This window comes from Varroa jacobsoni, unplaced genomic scaffold (genome assembly GCF_002532875.2).
Source record: "Varroa jacobsoni isolate VJ856 unplaced genomic scaffold, vjacob_1.0 scaffold_957, whole genome shotgun sequence".
Classification (NCBI taxonomy): Eukaryota; Metazoa; Arthropoda; class Arachnida; order Mesostigmata; family Varroidae; genus Varroa; species Varroa jacobsoni.
Window position 1 is genome coordinate 33,484 of NW_019213859.1, and position 17,071 is coordinate 50,554.

Here is a 17,071-nt window from a genome sequence, read left to right on the forward strand (position 1 = left end):
GCGGCCTCCGGGAACAAAGTTTGAATGCGTAATGATGGGTGATGTCACTTCGACAATGATCCACGCACATCCTTAGTGTTTATAAACACAATGATAACTATGTTTTTGCTGTTTCAAATGGAGAAAGTCAGCCGTAGAAGCACGCTGAGCAAACACGTTTATGGATTAGGGTGCTTGTACTGCTGCAGGGCTAGTTCCGCCAATAAACATATATCTACCAGCTTGAGCTAGTGTTACCCCCCTGAATGGATAACATACAAGACTTCTTCCCTTTAGCTACGTGTAGATATGAGTTGTTATCTAGCTACCGCAGAGAACTACTTTGTTTTTTGCTTTTTAAGTTCACCATCGTGTGCAAATCGTACACGGTAAATAGGCATATTTACATAGAGCAAAGACGCGAGAGATTATTATTTATAAATAGTATCGCGAACCAAAACCCGATTTGGATAAACGGTAACGCGGGACGCATGTGATCCCATTCACTATTAACGGTACAAAAGAATATTATTGTATAAATAATACCACTGATTAAAATGGATAAGCGTAAATCTGGTGGGCACGAGAAGTACACAAGCTGAACCGATTCTGCTTTGTTGTTGTTGTTATTATTATTATTATCACGTGTGTATGTTAAAGAGCGTCTGCTTTGTTATCTTTCCGAAATCTCCATGTTCTCATTTCGTCAGTATCTAAGCAACGACATCATTATACCACTAACACTATTGTGTGGTACTTATTATGTATTGTGTAGCACAGAGTCAGTGGCAGCTGAAATCGCTCCATTGGTATTTATATAATGCCTATTTATGATTATCATTCGAAGTCACTGATCGGAACCAACTCAGCAGAGCCCAGCCGGCCAAAGAGCAAAGCAAACAATTTTTACCTAACCGGCTTTTTTTCGCATTATCTTTCGCTCGCCAATTGTGGACCTTCTAGTTGACTACTAAATATTAATAGGTACTCTGGTTACTACTACTATTACTGTCGTTTACATATTTTTCGTCTATTTGTTCTTTTGGCCAGAAACACACCGGGCGGACCCGAACGGAAAAAGGGCTGAAAAGTGGGGAACGAAGGGGGGTCAGTGACACGAGGGTTTGTTTTGACTATATATGCTCAAACTACGAATACAGACGATACAACCTTTCTGAATAAACAAAGCTTCATTTATACTATTACGTACTTAGCACGTATACGAGACATGATTGACAGGCTGGCCAAAGAAATTGCAACAATTCGTAGACACCATCAATATTGTGGCGTGCACAATACCTATTGCTACACGTGTTAAAACTGACGCTCCATGCCAGTTTGATCGACAAAACAACAACAGCTTGTGACATAATGAATGTTGAAACAACGTTGTTCGTGTCGAATACGCCCAATCGATCGTCTAACTCGTAGTCATATTCAAATCAGCAATGGGTAGGAATATTTTTGGCGAAATTCTTAGAACAAATATAGATAAAATATAAATCAAGTACATCTGTCCCAGTGATGCTTGTATGCAATAGTAGCGTCTTTGCCTGTTAAACCTTGAAACATGTAAGGTGCTTTGGGTTAGAAATCTGAAGAAGACAAACTCTGTGTCGTTCTGCTTGCCGATCGCCTGAGGCGAAGTTTTTAGTATCGTATGTATTACAAAACTGAAAACACATTCAGGCTGCATTTAGTTTCGAGCTATATGAAGCTTTCAAGCTCGATTTCATAGTAGAGAAGTAAGACTTTGTCCTCTTCGGTCGACAAAGGATAATAACATCAACATGCGCTATATTTTACTCGCAACAAAATAAGTATATTTTAGAGATCCGCGATTATTTCAATATCTAGTAAGAAAGCCAGGTGCTAAAAAAGCACTTCTCACCAGATAGATTTATATAGATAAGCCATTTCGTAACTAGATTTATTTTTCTTCCTACTATAATTAGCATCGATTCGTGCCTTACTGCATTTTTGTTCTAAAGGGTGTTTTGCCACAATTCCCAACCATCGCAGTCAATCTATAGATAACCGTATCAACTGCTTGCGTAAGGGTTTAAATGGAACCAAACAATCTGCAAGTTTGATCGCGTATAGAAGTTGGCCAGACGTATTTTTACAAACATATTAAGGCCCAAGAAGAAAACTGTATTTTTTAGCTGAAAGCAAAAATTACATATAGATTTTTCTTTAGTTTAAAGACCACGTTCAAGTGTTGTAAGCGGGGTATACATTGGACTGGAAAGTCATTTGCGAAATGCATTTATCAGGCGATAAACTTGAGACGGGGAAAATAGTTGAGCGAAGAGGAGTAACGTGAAATTGAAAAAAAAAAAAAAGGATCTTCATTAATATCAACGGTCACGATGCGGTATGTTGTGTTATTTATTATCTACTGCGTCGCTCTGACGACCGAGCTAAAAACGGAAGTTCATTGTGTCAGGTTCTTATTAATCAATCGCACTCTTATAAATATTATAACCACGGTATCGTTTTATAGAATAATATAGGAAATAAAAAGTGTTCTTGATTGAAATCTCATTCGAAAAACGTCGAGCGTAAAGGTTCGCCCCTTCCGATAAGCCAATCCCAATTAGCAAAGTACAAACAGGCTAGGAACGAAAAACGGCCAACCAAAGTATGAATTTCTTCAGCTGTGCCTGCTAGCTTCACTCAACAGGCTTCGTTCGCGCATTTGTTTGTATCTAGGATACGATAGCGTTAATAGTAGCTTGTTTAGTATTAATTCCAGCGGCGGTGGCCGTAGTTGGAAACCAAGCTCACGAAATAAAATAAAAATCACTGAAATGAATGTCGTTGTAATCGTTTTACGGTAGCACTCTGGTTATACTATAAAAGCGATACTAGCAAATAGTATAATTGCACGTATTTTGTCACGTAACCTCATTTAACACGATATCTAACTCTAACCAATCTGCTGAGATATTAAACCGTCGTTATAATAGCATTCAGCAGTCTGACTATGCTTTCGCTGCACATCTATTGGGCATGAGTCACCGCACGTCGGTGTATCTGTTTGTTTGATAGGTATATACGGACCAGACGGCAGTCTTCTCGACCCATAATTTGTGCAAGAGTCATGGCGACTAGGTAACGTGAGTGGCGTCATTTATATCATCATCGAAATAGTGTCTCATTCCAAAGTCCTGTCACCCTATTTTAGATGCTGTATACTATATCAACGTAATGAAAACTTGAATACTTTGGTTGACAGGTCAAAAGAAAACGACCTATAATCTAACTAAGAACTATCAGTGACTGAGTTTATCATAAAAAAAAAAAGCTCAACGTTTACAGGAATAGGGCAGTGGTTCACGTTCACGGAAACGTAATTACCTGTCATAACGTTTGCGTGTATTACTATCTATAAGATATGCAAATCTTATTTGAGGACTTACATTTTTTTGAGTAGACACTACTAAAAGCACAGACACCGCAGCAAATAGCGTTAGAGGTATTGTTGTCACACATATATGTATGGAAGTGAGTGGTCAAGTGAAAGTCCAGAGCTTTCACATCGTTCGCTAATTTCACGTGAAACGCCGGGATCGAAACATTTACATGTACTTTATATGGGGTACAGACAGAAAAAAAGGTAATAAAATTATCCTTATATATAAGCTATAAAAAATTACTTTAAGACCATAAAGATAATCACTACTAGCGCGGAGCATGGTCATCTTAATTATATAATAACCAAATGAATTTCTTCGCAGACGAGTACGCACTTATAGCTCCCTCCGATATATTTTTAAGTGACTTCTTCCAACTCAGCTACCCTGTGTCCTTGACGTGGCTAAGATGTATTTGCTTTACAATCAATAGGCTTAATGACTTCGACTTGTATAGTGTTACAAATATGTAATCATCAGAGCTATATATATAGCGAGCCGTCTTAGGGTAGAAAAGGGGTAGCCGCCATCTAAAAATGTATTTTGTTTCTTGCCCCCTATTTGAGTTAAACCGTTCGTTCATTCGTTATGTATATGATAACAGAAACACGGCAGTGGCAAACGTCGTTACGTTCGTTCTACGAGAACGTCGTCGCGTGCTTATTGGCGACAATGGGTCGCGACGCAGTCGTCTGTCTGCGCGGATGCACGTTCAACCAGTTGGCCTTGGATCACGGGCAAGGTCACGTTTTGCAATTCTATTAGACATGACACCTATCATGACGATTCACAAAAAAGCAAGCTAGTGCATTACGTGCAACGATTCTTACTAAACAAACTAGGAAGCAAATGATCTACTGCAGTGTTGTATCTAGCAGAACGAAATACTGCAACGCTTACCATGTTTGATAGCATTTTTGCATAGGGCACTTCGTGACCACATTATGCTTGTTGTGGTAGTAGTATATTAAATATACGTTAGTTCTTTCGTTTATCAACGCGGCGCCTTTCTGTCTTTGTTTATGGTACTTATGTCGAGATAATACTCTATAGCGTCACCTGTTTACAACACGAAATAAACTCACGCATCATCAATATGCAACCAAGAGTAATAAGCAGCCTTTGGTCGGTGCTTGCCACCTTCGGTATTTTATAATTTTGTCAAAACCGAGGCAAAATGTGACAAATACGGTAGCTGATTGTGACAGCAGACGATAATGTACATTTGACCTGTCAGATGCAGTTGTCATCTAGATGGATAGGCAAGACTGGCAGGGAAAATTCATTAATGGACCCTTCTTTTTTAAGAATTCACTCATTTTTAACGTTATCTTGAGCGAAATTGTTCTATACAGTGACTCTAACTAATTTTTTTTAATGCGAATGTACAAAAATTTTGAGCAACGCTAAAAGTGTCACATGAACGTGACGTCGCTAAAGATGTTTACCAGTATCAATTAAGTCCTTAATAAATCGGCTGTTACTAAAACGAAATGACTTACGAGCTAAATTACCATAAGCGTTTTGTTGTCCCTATCGAAAGTCGTAACTTTCGATCGTTATTAAACCGCAACTTTGGCCCCCGCCTTTGGCTGGATTCGAACGGTGAGCATTAACTTTTAACAAATTTCTTTTGCGGTAGCCTTTTAACCAGTGCGGTTAACACTCGAACTTGTTCGCGCAACCCATCTGCACAATTCTCCTACATTCTGAATCCCTGATCCAGGCGTGTCGCCATATAATATTGGCTGAACACAGATTAGACATTGAGCTGCGGCGAAATATATGGTCCTTGGATAGCGTTTCTTGTCTGCTACTGCGGTTCCAGTTGCAAGCAGACCATAAGAAGTGCACAGCATTGTCTGACTGAATTAAGTTGTGGGTCCGTCTCGAGTTTGTTTCCCACGTGTTGCGTGGGGATCAGGATTATACAACAGATAGTTTGAAATATGACCAGTAGTAGATGAACGAATATATTGTATGAAATAAAAACAAATTAAGAACCTGGAGCTGGTGGCATAAAAAGAGCAGATGACAAGCGGTCCACAGAGGGAAGTATTTTTTTTTTATTTCTATGGAAGTATTGCATTTCAACGATAAATGTTGTATATTGTTTTCCTTGTCTGTTTCTATTGTTCGATTGTCCAGACTGACGTACCGTCTTAAGTGTTTGACGTACGTTTCGTTAGCATGCCGCACTTTGGCCATTCATACCCATACGTACATAATATGGCAGAAGTCTCTTTGCGGGCTACTGTTGTCTACTGTAAATATAGGTATATATCACGTACATATATTGCAGATATGTCGAAGAAGACTTCCAAACTGTCAAGTGACATTGCTCAAGTTATCAAAAGTTGCTTATTTATGGTCATATTATATTGATATATTTGGGCATGTACGGATGCATAATTGCACAGCACAGATCTATCTCTTAATCTGTATTTTTATAATATGGAAGTAAAAATGAAAAAGGCACAGCATCTATATAACATAATATAGCCAAGGCAGCCGTGAACGCTAATAATGAACGTGACGAAAAGTCAAAAGTTCTTATCAGCTATGTTATTTAAAGGCGATTTTCAAATAGAACTTCGCACACTGACGCAGCATCCGTTCGCATCTATTCTATTTAGATCATTACCTCCGCGTGTCCTGTTTCTGGTGCGTGAAACGCTGATTTTTCTGCCCTTCACGCACCACATCAATGGCCATTATCCAAACCGATTACAGGATCTATCCGGCTCTAAGGTCTGTTGTCCATGAGGCAGGATTGTTTTCTCCTCCATACTAGATTCCATATAAGCTATTTGCGTAGGCCGTCTTATTATAGCGCAAACAAGCTAGGCATGAGAATCGACAGGAATAAATCATTCATCTAGCTGGTACTTCAATTACTAATCGATCGATCACTACAAAAATGATCACTGCTGTCATCAGTCAGGGTTGAACCGAACCTTAACCAGCAGATAGAATAAGCACGACCCTTTGCTACACTGCGGATTGCAACGTAGTTGTCAACGGCACGAATGGGGCGAGCATTAGCCTGAATGCGGCTTTCGTCTGTCGCTGCTATCAGCATAAACTAAATATATTATAGATTATAGAACAGAAAACAAAATTGTAAATACAAAGTGTGAACATTCAATAAAAATTAACCATATATTTATTGATGCTGCACTACACTGGGGGCGAATTGGTGACACGCTAGGTAAGTTAAAATGAAAAAATTCAACTTGATTTTCTATACCTTTAATGAATTTGTATTTTATCTATGCCCACTTCTATTCATCATTCGGGATTCTACTGGTTGGGATAGACGTAGTGTTCCATAAGCTGTGACACGGGCTGGACAATGAGTAGGCTAAATAGAACTGAATGGAGAGAAAAGGCTCGAGCATTCAAGCTCAGAGCAATACTTAAAACAACGCATAATTCATTACCTGGTCACTGCGGTCGGTAGAACGCAATCGAGAGGTCGAGCAAGTAGAGTAAGGTGAATTAAGCGGAGTCTTCCTTCTTGCATATGAGACAGTACCCCTCGTTTATTTCATCGGTCGCCCATATCTAAGAAAACATATGTGTAGGTAGAAGTTCAGGTTGTTATATTGATGTAACATATAATTAAGTACATGCGAAGTTGACACTGAACATATAGTTTTAGTAATAAATAATAGTTACATGTTTCGAGTTTGTGTCCGCATTCCTTATGATGGCTGGTTCTCAGCACAAAACGGACCCTACGTCCACGCCCAGGCAAATGACAGTTGAGCTTTTTAAACTGAAAGTAAACGAATGAAGTCGAATTTCTCGATCAACTGCATAAAAACAAAAATTCTTTTTATTTTTTTAATCTTAGTACACAATAACAGAGTGTGTATCGTTCACTTGGACTGGTGTGATTTTTCCCTCACCTGTTCCAACTGACGAAAGTTCCGAATGTGAAACGAACGACGATATTTTTCGTGCACGTGAAACTCAAGTGGTGTGTGTCAGCCTGCTGATTATATAAGGTTTAAGCAGCTCTCATTCTAAGTGCAAAGGCCGACTTCAAGGACGAAACAGCCCCAGGTTACCGAGCCGACGGTCGACTTTGGCGTGCTCACACGCGTCGTGCCATTCACGGAAATGTATAGCACCCGTAGCCTTTGTTGCCGCCACGAAATTTTGCCAAGAATAGATGACGGCAAACATCGAATTTCTGCTAGTACGAAGCGGCCAGCTTCACCGAAACCTTCCTCGCTTCAAACGATGTCTGTGATCAATGCATTTAAAGGTATCTTGAAGGCTTCACTCGATAATTATTAACAGACAGTGCAGGGACTTGCTACCTTTTAAATTTTCGGTCTTGATTCTATGGCACTATTTAATACTACATACAGTAAGTACTACAAGATGTTTTGTGGTGCAAATTTTTTTCTACGTTGGAACACTGCTTCGGTAGCATATGGATTTTTTTAATTTAAGCAACGATAATTAGCTTGACCCAGTGATCACCATTCTCAATTAAGACGATTTTTTCGTGGAAACCCTTAAACTTTATGAAGCGTAAAAATTGCCAGTTTTCCCTTAAGTAAGCTGTCAGATTATCGAATGCTTTGAAAGTACTCAAAAAATAAGTATGTAAAAACTTGAGAAAAAATAATTTGCCCCCTTTGCGTGGAAAGTTCTGTTCTTGCTTGTACTTACTCTTATTTTAGCTAACTTTCATGTTTCCCCCAAAAAAACTGTCATTTCGCCAGGAAATCAAACGAACTTAGAAAAGATGTATAACTCGAAACCAAGAAAAAGTAGCCTTTTTACATGAACACCCTTCATTATACCTATTGCTTGTTGAAAAATAGGCTGCTTTGTTGCGCGACTGTAGTATTTGTAATATTCAAATCATAAATATATTAATAAATAAAGTATAATCATTCATCTCAATAATATAACAGAGCATACATAGTGTGAACTAGCTCGCCTAGAATTTTTTGTCGCACGGGCAACGCATATAGGGGCACGTCACCACTGTACAATTGACGGTGTTTTTTTTGTTTGTTTCAGTAATTGACAAGCGGCCACTCATTATATTACGAATGACACCGTTTTTTAATGCGCTCCGATGTAGCAGTATATCAGGAAGCTACCAACGGATCTAGGAATACCTGCCAAAGCTACGTGCTGCATTAACATTCGAACAGTTTTCAAATCCAACAGCATAAATCTAAATAGACCAAGCACTCCTATTATTTATTTCTGCTGTCAGTCACTGATCGGAGAATGGGTGGAAAAGCAACTTTTCAATCTAGCGCCCCTCTTCGTACATGTTTAATTAAAATATTGTACCATTTATGAAGTATGTAGGTCTTTGCACAAGTGTTACAAGGTAGCAACATTATCCTTGTTGCTGCCACTATTTCCTCGACTGAATGTACTGCAACATGAACGTTATATCTTCTCGGTTAACAACGATTAGCAGTATCAGCCTAACGCGACAGCGGATTTGGCCGACGGCGGTAGCCTGCCGTCCCGTCTTCTGCTTATGCTGCTACCCGGAAGCGAGGACCCAAACAAGATACGCGGACTTATACAGCTTTATATTGGAAAAAGCCGACGAACCAGCGATATTCGATGCTGTAGCGTTAATGGGGGGGGCTTTTTTTTCGTGAGATGTAACGGCTGCCAATCAGCAGCTGCTGACAGCAGTCAAGCAACGCACTACCGCCGAGTGTATAGAGGCCAAAAAGTGACTCGTGTTCCAAATCTTTGAGTGATCACGTCAGCAATCCATGACGAGTGGCGAATAACGCTCGGCGATGATTAAAAAAATACAGCCATTCGGGCTAGTAGGATAGTGTGTGAGATACTGGCATAAAGTAAATCACAAGGCACCGATAGAAATATGCACAGGGGGAAGCTCTTGACAGCTGATGATCGACTCGCTGCGACAAGACGTAATCATAGCACACCTATGCAAATATCAGCGGTTATGGGATAAAATTAGCGCCTTGATCATTCGATTGCTAGGCCTCGATGGCCGTGTTCCATAGAAGGTCCATGTGGAAAACTTGTTCGGTTTTCGATTATTCAGGCGGTGAAGCCCGAGTAGACATCGAAGTGACAGAAAACGTTAATCGAAGTCAGAATACACCTGTCAATTAGGTGGTACAAGTTTTGAGGCAAAACAAATAGTGTGCGCGAGAATTGTGCGCTATACCGAATTTGCTCCCTGCGTACCCATATACGTGTATGCACAGACCTATTAACAAGCATCTATACGTCCTGATAGGGCTCCGTAACGCACTCGCATAATAACTATAACGCCTACGATAAACTGTTCTTACTAGTTCAGAATTGATTGCTATAAATCTCGTGCAATTCATCAACTATAACACAATGGCCTCTATTCTCTACAAATTAGACTGTTTATCCTCGTTAGCCAATGGCTATAGCAATGCAAACAAGTTTCAACCTCATCAAATAGCCTTTTGCTCTCGTTCTGTGTGAAAATCTTTTGAAATTTCACCTTCTCCTTGTTCGGATGGAAAAAATGAATAAGGTTCTCTGAAAATTTCTATTTTTTTGTATCCTAATGGTTTGTTTAATAAAGCCAGACTATGGCCAAAAAACGATCGCCTATTGATTTCAAATATCGTTATTTATGTTAAGGCTGGCCCTGTGACTGTGAATATATGAATACAGTTTGGAGGATTAGAGAGGCGGTGCTGAACCACCGTACGCTGAGTACTTACGCTGGCAATGGCGACATCGATCCAATCCCTTGTAGAGGGCTGCAGCGGAAACTAAACGGTGTTTTGAATCTGCGGCGGTAAAACAAGGGACAGTGTTACAAATATCTAGTAGAGTTCCAACAAGAAGTAGAGAAGCAGATAGTATGTCGCATACAGGAGATCTTACTTTGATGGCTGATTTCACACGGAAATATATAGTTGGATAATTTCATTCTAGATTTCATAACCATGAGCCAGCTTAACAGGTAGGTAATTACACACAATGTGTCACACCTATCTACGTTATACAGGTTCGTATACCTTCGTGTCATTTACTTCAAAACATGCGTCTGTAATATTCTACAAAATATTAACTGATTGTCGTTGGAACGTTACGTTAAAGCTCTACGTAGCCGGTCTTTTCATAGATATTTCTGTGTTCTGTGTCCCAAACAAACTGCCTGATAAGAACTATTTTTTACCTATTCAGTCGAAAAAAATTTTTGAAAACACATGGAAAAACTTAAATATGACGAAATCAATTAGGACTAATTATAATAAATGTATTAGTTATACAATGCCAACTAAGAATTTGCTCTACCTGTAAACCTATAGCGTACCTAAAGAAATTTTCTTTAATTCCATTCAGTTACATCAGTAGTGCACGGATGCAATCGTTTCTATGAAATCTCTAAGTATCGTTCCATTAACACGCTCGATATCATCTATCGACACGTCCCTGAGTGGTAATCGATTGTTGACATATCGCATTAGGATCATTTAGAAGACCCCTGTGAAACCGTTTGTCCAGCGAGCGATTGGCCGGCTGGAGAACTTCATAGTTTTTATGGAAAACGCAAACAAACTTGTTGTGAACCGTTCATAGCGAGGTAAAAAAAGATCAGTGGCGCGACTAGGAAACATTAGACCGACAGAAGACACAAAGAAGATCCTTTTGATGAAAAACGTGACGGGTAATAGACCCGAGGTGACACTGACCGAGCGAGGTCACTTTGCCACTTCGTACACACAGAGGTTACGGGTGAAGTTTGTGATCTGGAACGAAAAAATAGTGGCTTGACTGTCAATACAAATGCATAAAATAGAGATATTGTGCTTGAGACAGAAGGAGTCATCCGCAGCGGTTCATAGGCGGTAGATAGGTTATGCAATAAAAATATGTCTGCCAATGCAAGAAAACGCTTAGCTCATATAGCTGTATTTATATTTTATATTATACTGATTTTTGATCTTTTTTCTACATCGACGGATAGAATAAAAATTGAAAACATTCGTATAAGAATTTAAGTGAACAAAGTTTCTCGTGATCGAAGGCTGTATCAAAGGATGAACATAGATTTAAGGGATAATATATCGCAGCATTGCTCTTGCCTATACTAATTTGAAAACTGAAGTTCCAGAAAAGCTAAGAGTTATGCTCTTTATTTCTGTATATGTATTAATACAGTGCTTAACAGTTTAGCGGAACTGGTTCCAAAACGCTAGAGTGTGCCAAGTGGTTTACATTTGGATCTAAATGTATATACACTTTGTTGTGTCGAGAAGTCAGCCATCTGATGAAACCCTTAACGGCAACGCTAGACGTAAAACGCGAAGCACTTAGAGTGTTCCAGGAAATCGTTGTTGAAATTATATTTAGTTTTCCTAAACTAGATATCTGCGTGTGCATATGTTCTCGTATAGTATAGCGAAACTTCTAAAAATCAATAGAATATATCGAAATTAATGGAGCAATATTTATCTAGGTTCCAACTGAATTTAGTTTATTCTATAAACCTGTTCAAATACGATAAATGTAAGGAACATATTTGATAGTATGGATTTTAAAAATAGACGCACATACATAGCTATCTAAACGCAGAGCGAATGGCCTTAGAGCTTATGTTTCTGTCTGATGATATAGGAAAGCCAGATCGGTGTGACTTTAGTAGCAACTATGGAATGGTAAGACATATGCCTGATATAACCTAACCGATAAGGATATAACTGAACGCACGGGGCAGTAGGAAAATTATCAGGGTTAGTTGAAAACAAGGGCTAGAGAGGTAGCGCTTCCGGTAACTCCTATTGGTAAACCAAGGCGAGTTGATTTAACCTAGTGCTTGTTCCTGGAGGTTGAAATGGTAGCTGACGGGGAGAATGTTGAAGCATTGCTCGGCTTGCGAAACGAGTCTGTTATGGCATTGAAAAGACGAACGGATATATATAGGTGATGGTGTGCCGGGACGAGTTCGAGCTGAATATTTCCAAAGGATGCATTAGGTTGGTCTTTCCCCTATGTTTTGAACTTTACGTCCGGTACCGCCATTAGACATTCTATCGAGCGGCTAGCCCCCAGCACGAACCGAGTCGTGTCCTGTCTATGCCTGGATTCGAATCTAAAACACAACATAAAATTAGCAGACTAGCCTTTCCTACCTACCTCAAAATAACCAATATCATTCCGTTCTAAGGTAGAGGTTGTATATCTCCGAAACTGGTTTCAGCATCTTTACAAACTTGTCTGCAAGGCATATACAATAGATTTTATAATGAAAGAACCAAATTAACTTGATATTTATTCCTTTCAAGATTAAACATCAATTGCCTTTTATAGGATGCACTGTGAGAAAAAATAACCCTTTATTACGTTCATTTCCTTATGATGAACTTGTCATATCATCGCGTTCGAGTCAGCGTCCTTTCTTCGGGTAATATTTTCCCTACAAGCCCTATTATTTATGCCATATTAGCACATGTGCCGCATACACAACGTCACACAGTTTCACAATATGTTCTGATTGACTCGTGTTCTTTCTGTGGCTCTTTAGCTGAACTTCTGCGCTATTCATTTTTTTCTGCCTCTCCCTTATTTCTTTTCGTTCGTATCATTAAACGCATTACCCGCGCATACGTCTGTCATCAGTTGGCTTGTTTTTGCCTGGCTGCGCTTATATACCGTCTCGATTCAACGACAGAAAATGTCGGCTTTAGAGTTAACAGCGGCAGCGACAGCAGCGACAACAAATGTGTGAGCAAAAATCCCCGTGATTGCAGACGCTAGACTAAACAAGAAATTCCCGTGTTTGCGAGACTTGCATCACGAAAAGTCATAGACGGGATCGTGATAATGGGTGAAATATTTAGTTTGGCAATATTATTGTTTAACGTGTAGAGTATAGTCATTTTGTAATACTAGATCTACCATACGGGTGGAAAGGTCGCAATCACTGAAAGAGCAAGCTGAGATATGGTCCGACCTGAGTTAAGAAATCGAATTCATCCGCTAATTTATAGTAAGTCAGTATGGATGCGGAAAAATAATTAAAGATAAAGGTTTACTGCAAACCTAAAATTCAATCTGTATTTTAGAGAGATACATTGTTTATCAATAACTTGGTTTGTATAACAAGTTAAATACCACATCGTTATCTATGAATGTGTGTATTAAATCATTTATTTCACACTAGTCCTTTTAGATATTGGCTCAGGTTTATTGGTCTTCTTACACACACGAGCGGATAGTACAATAAATTTACGCTACTTGCAAATAAGAATATTTTAGGACAGTTCAAAGTATTGTTTGGATTCGACTTCGTAGTGTATGTACGGAATCTACTGCACGACAAGGTACCATTTTCAGTCTCCTGTAACGTAAAACATTACAGTCGCGACGCTACTGCCCACTGTGAGCAAATTTTTCTAGGAAGAATATACGGTATTCAGCAAAACTGATGATTTCCGTTATTGCCCATGGTAACGTTTGTTATTACGTATATTACTATTTGTACATTAATACTATTATATGAATATTACGTGGGTAGAGATAAATTCGCTTAGAAACATGTGCACTCACGTACAACGATACGGCATAGTGGGAGCAGGTGAAGCCATGTGGTCACCTCATGTCTCACTCCTTAGTCCTCATATATAAGGACTTTAAAAGCGCATGGACAAACAGTTCAGGTAGATAAGTACTGATCGCAATTGCGGGCGACTTCAGAACAGCAGGGCGACGTAGGCACAGAGCTTAAGATGGCGTATGTTGCTTAGAATAACGCCGTTGTAGTGAAGAACAGGCAGCAAACGAACCGCTAGACCGTGCATATCAGTTGATACCCATTATTAACTTCATAAACGTCGTTTTCGATTCGCTGTATCTAAATGGGCTAATATACCAAGCTGCCCAGTGTTGTTGTTGTCACTGTCGCTAAAAGCACTGTTGCCCAGACTCAAATGATTCCGTCAGACGCCTTTTAAAAGGGGAATCCTTTGAGTGGATCGACGGCGTTGCCCTTTTATATTTGTATATATATATATATGTATGAGAAGAAGGGAGAGAGTATATGTGCGCACTTTTATATACGACACTATAATATTGCTAAGTATATGCAAAAACGATCGCTAAATGTCAGAGTTGTTGCCGCTGTTGTTGTTATTTCCATTCACTGCCTACTAATGCTCTTGCTGGTTATGACGCGATGTTTTGCCAAACGTAAGCGCCCATATTTGATTGTTCTGTAACGTCGTGTTCAGTCTTGTCAAAATATCCCTGTTTTCTCCGAAATTCAAGGTTTAGTTCAAGGTTGCTGGGTCATTGGCTTTCGAGTTCTCACCATGACTGGCCTGCCGTTGTCGGAAATGCAAATACGACGGCCGCCCGTGATAACCAGACAGGGCTCCGATGCTGCTGCGGTTGTTAGAGATGACTTTTTAGCCGACACAATTGGCTAGTTCTTGTGTTATGACCTATGAATGAATAGGGTGAAAAGTAAAACGAAATGCATTCAGTGGCAAGTTTTTCTCGACGAATGTGCTGGTAACAAGGATCGGAAAACCTACTGGTTCAAAACGGGGCTTGCGTGAACATACATGAACATACCGTATATTGATGGTAGAACCTTCTTACGTGGGTAGTGGGATTTGAGTAATTTCTTATTTTTTTTTCAAGTTCAAAAGTATGTGCATGGGAGGAACTTTCGGCTCATTCAATATGATTGATGCTCAAAGACTATCACGCGCCTGTACCTGAACTAGATCAGAAAGGTATCTGAACAGGGCTGAAAAGGATAGATTACTTAATTTATGAAGCTCAAATAGTAAGGCTATGGTATTGCGCGATTAGATAAGCCTCAGGCGGCGTCGTCAAAACTGTGAACAGTCTTTTGCGGCAACTTCTACCCGAAGCGTATGTAAATCGACCACCCATATTAACGAAATAACAAACGGCTAGTAGCTGTTCTGTTCAAAGCCACTGAAATGGTTCTCTCTCCAAGGTTAAAAAAGAATGATAAGATACATTAATGTATGGGTAAGTTGAAATAGCCTCAAGTTATCAATATTGTATTAAGCAGATTGAATACCTTGCAAAGTTTGCTTATAAAGATGTATTGCATGAACGTACGAAGACAAGTCGGTGGCACGTGAGTGCTATACAAAGGTCCTATTCATCAATATGGCTCAGTTCTATGAATATTAGAGAGATAGTTCGAGAGGCGTTTGTTGATTAATCCATCGAGCCATCTACTACAACTTATTTTTTTCAAATTTTACAATCAAAATACATTATTAATTTTCAAAGCTTTACAATAAACGTGGTTTAAGTTTTACGTCCGGTGCTGCCTTCAGGTGTAGCTTCTGACGGTTGACGTCTAGCGTGGAACGAATTGTGTTTACGCCCGATGTCTTGCACCTTTCTAATCGCCTTACCAATCGGGTCAAAAGTTTTTAGAGCCAAGACAGAAAACTAGCCGTTCACTAGACCCTCGCGCGTATTCTTATCGCAGGAATGCACAGATTCGGCTATATCTTACCGCACAAATTTTCTGATGATAACAAGCAGAAGCACACTATTTTATCTTTATGGGAAGACTTGCAGCATGGGCCATTAATTCTGCTAATGAAGTGAACCAGAACTATTGAGCTTTATTGAATTTTTACGATGACTTTTCAACGGTAGTTGGAAGACTAATTAAGCTTTCGGACCTTCACACAGTCAAATCAGTCATCCAGTAACGCATTGCCATATAACGGACGGATCATGTTTAATAATGACAGAGCATCACGTCGTGATTCAGTGACGCGTCACTTCCATTGTGTCGTCCCCCTCATGCTGCCCCGAAGAGTGCTTCCCTTTTTAACACTAGCGTAAATGATGAATAAGGAGCGTATGAGAAATCAATTTTGCCCTCGAGCTCATCAACAATATACATGAGCGTCAACTAGGAGAACCAAAGGGACGATTCGGATCTCTGAATTCGGTTCTCATCTAAATAATGGCGTTCTCAGATAGATATATAGTGTTAATAAGATTATCCTCGTTAATGGGATTGTTAATTATGAAACGTTTTATACGACACCGACTTGATATGAGACAACTTGAACTCAATTTAGGTAGCGGGTAATGAAATATACATTGTATATTCCTGCGGATTTGAATTGTTGATTGTCAAAGTTCACAAAAAAAAAGATCACACGCAACCCCCTTCTGTTGGAAACTTGAAATACACACTCTAAGACCATACAATTCGAAACTTATGTAGCTTTTATTGGTTATAATACCTTTCGCTCTTCAGACGTCTTCTATAATACAGTATGTCATATGAATTGTGTTCACATAAATCAAATGTGACAGGTTTTTTTCAATTTCAGTTATTTAGAGTATAATATAAAGCTACCGTATGGAACGAGGTCGGGATAATCTAGTTAAGAAACGTATTCTAACTGTTGGTTTTTATTTTTCATCGTGTACTTAAGTATACGTATGCTTATAGGGGGCTTGAATTAAAAGACTCGTTCGGCTAGGGACTTAGAAATCCGACAGCCTATGCGAATAAAAAAAGCTATTTGATTTTATCGATAATAAGCGACTCTTAGTGGAATAAAACATAAATCTGTCCTGTAAGATTACTCACATCCTGAACCAATACATCCGGTGGGAAATCGACAGCAGCTGTAACA

General features: G+C 39.3%; 1 long non-coding RNA gene across 5 annotated transcripts in view; it reads left to right on the plus strand.

Annotated features, from left to right (window-relative positions):
• Window positions 1-17,071, plus strand: part of LOC111265328 (uncharacterized) — a 56,338-nt gene that overhangs the window by 32,778 nt on the left and 6,489 nt on the right. For 2 of the 5 annotated variants that reach the window (XR_002683383.2, XR_002683385.2), the window contains exon 5: window positions 8,445-10,009. The exons of 2 other annotated variants lie outside the window; for them this stretch is intronic. This is a non-coding gene — a long non-coding RNA (uncharacterized LOC111265328). Of the gene's footprint in view, window positions 1-4,002; window positions 4,313-8,444; window positions 10,010-17,071 lie in introns of those variants that run through there. One more of the 5 variants, XR_015313015.1, reaches the window with a different exon arrangement.